The 2,500-nt window shown below is 34.2% G+C and overlaps 1 protein-coding gene and 1 long non-coding RNA gene across 2 annotated transcripts in view; one reads left to right on the top strand and one right to left on the bottom strand.

Moving 5' to 3' along the window:
• LOC137641611 (uncharacterized) overlaps window positions 1–2,500 on the top strand; it is a 17,112-nt gene that overhangs the window by 806 nt on the left and 13,806 nt on the right. The window lies entirely within an intron of this gene.
• LOC137641610 (prostaglandin reductase 1-like) overlaps window positions 1–2,500 on the bottom strand; it is a 581,256-nt gene that overhangs the window by 573,713 nt on the left and 5,043 nt on the right. The window lies entirely within an intron of this gene.

Raw genomic sequence — 2,500 nt, 5'->3', positions numbered from 1 at the left:
ATATAATCTGAGGAAAAACTATATAGAGGAAAAAGAAAGAAAATAAGATGAAATAATCATGACTGCTGAACAAAAATGTATCTGCACCATTTCTTTTCTTCGAATTAACACCTCAGGTGGACGAAGAATAAAGATTATTCTCATAATTTAGTTACAGATGATACGAAACTAATAGAAGCTTTTTCGCTCATTAAACGCTATTATTGAACATTTAAGATTTTGTATTACGTACACTTCAAATATTGTATGGTCGATCAAAGTGAAGGGAAATATGAAAGCAGACTTGTTCATAATGAAGAATCTTGTGCACCTTTCCCAATTTTATTAGCCGAGCAAAACTCCAAGAGATTTAACTTCAGTAAGAAATTGTATTGACAAGTTTTCAGATGCCATCAGCTGCTGACGTTAAAACTAGCTTAGTGTACCCTTGTACACTGCTGTTTTTTAGTGGTCTGTCAGTTACCGTTTTCCCACAAAGCACAATCCCAGGTAACCTCTTATTCTTGCATAATTGTGTACTTGTTTTTCAATTACAATCACAGAGTCGCAGTTCGTATTCTATCAAATTTGCAAATCCATGATATGACCATATTCAACAACGACGAGACAGTTACAAATTGTAAGTTTGATAACCTTAAGCCAATCAGCACCGTCAACAATTAATTCCAAGTTAAGATCATTTTATGATAATATCAAGACTCCTCATACACTAGCAGTAATTTAATATTCTATTTCTAGCTTAAAACAATGTATAACATTAACATTCGTATTCATGCAGTATTTGCGCATATTTTTATTACCTTCGCCAACTTGGTTGTTGCGGTTAAGTTTTGATAGGCGTGTTTTTATCTGTGTGTTAGTTTGTTTGTCATGCATAACTAAAAAACTATTTAACCGAATCTCATAAAATTTGGTTGGGCGATTGGCCATAATCCAAGGGACATTTTGATTAGATTTTGGAAGTGATTGGATCAAAGGTCAAGGTCACGAAAAGGTCAAACGTCTTTTTGTTATATCGTGGTAAATTTTTATCCGTTGGTGAAGGTATGCCGCTCTAACGAGTGCCCATTCACGTTTACTACATACAAAGCTTTGGAACAGCTCGAATTAATCCTTTGTTCAGACTCGTTTATTTTTCTTAACAGTTCATACGGAATTCGAAGTGTATTATTTCGTTTCATGATCTCCAGACTTTTTAAATATCATCTGTTTCAGAGAATAGAGGATTCTTTTTAACAAATTCATAAAGGCGTTTTACACACACAAACTTAAGATCGTATTGAAGTTAAAAACATTTTGAAGTATTGGGAGGCTATGACTATATCTACCTAATCTTATCTAACCATTTCTTTATGTGCAATAGGAACACTCTTTATCTAGCAAAAAAATATTGTCCAAGGTTTTAAGCAATGTTCAGTCTGTATGTATTTAGACTTTCGTTTGGATAATGGGTAATTCGGATAGAGTGTTTACACGTCCGTGCGTATAAAATATTCTTAATGTTACTTGGCCTTATTTAATCAATTTAGCTTCTGGGAAATTCGAATGATAGTAAGTTCAACATTTTGGTCACTGTCAGAAACATCGATCTAAAAGGAATGCCTTTTCAGACATCGATCTATAAACGGATGGCCTTTTCAATCATCGTTGTAAAAGGAATGTCTTTTTAACCTTCGATCTAAAATTATTGACTCTTCAAACATCGATCTAAAAGGATTGCCTCTCCTAAAAGGATTGCCTCTTCACACATCGTTCTAAAAGGATTGCCTCTTCAAACATCGATCTAAAAGGATTGCCTCTCCTAAAAGGATTGCCTCTTCACACATCGTTCTAAAAGGATTGCCTCTTCAAACATCGATCTAAAAGGATTGCCTCTTCCAACATCGATCTAAAAGGATTGTCTTTTCAAACATCGATCTAAAATGTTGGCCTTTTCAAACATCGATCTAAAAGGATGGCCTTTTCAAACATCGATCTAAAAAAGATGGACTTTTCAAACATCGATCTAGAAGGTTGGCCTTTTCAAACATCGATCTAAAAGGATGGCCTTTTCTAACATCGATCTAAAAAAAGATGGACTTTTCACACATCGATCTAAAAGGATGGCCTTTTCAAACATCGATCTAAAAAAGATGGACTTTTCAAACATCGATCTAAAAGGATGGCCTTTTCAAACATCGATCTAAAAAAGATGGACTTTTCAAACATCGATCTAGAAGGATGGCCTTTTCAAACATCGATCTAAAAGGATGGCCTTTTCAAACATCGATCTAAAAAAGATGGACTTTTCAAACATCGATCTAAAAGGATGGCCTTTTCAAACATCGATCTTAAAAAGATGGACTTTTCAAACATCGATCTAAAAGGATGGCCTTTTCAAACATCGATCTAAAAAAGATGGACTTTTCAAACATCGATCTAAAAAAGATGGACTTTTCAAACATCGATCTAAAAAAGATGGACTTTTCAAACATCGATCTAAAAGGATGGCCTTTCCAAA

Source organism: Palaemon carinicauda, chromosome 5 (assembly GCF_036898095.1).
Source record: "Palaemon carinicauda isolate YSFRI2023 chromosome 5, ASM3689809v2, whole genome shotgun sequence".
Lineage (NCBI taxonomy): Eukaryota > Metazoa > Arthropoda > Malacostraca > Decapoda > Palaemonidae > Palaemon > Palaemon carinicauda.
The sequence above is the reverse complement of the archived record's forward strand: the minus strand, read 5'-3'. Positions and strand labels throughout refer to the sequence as shown.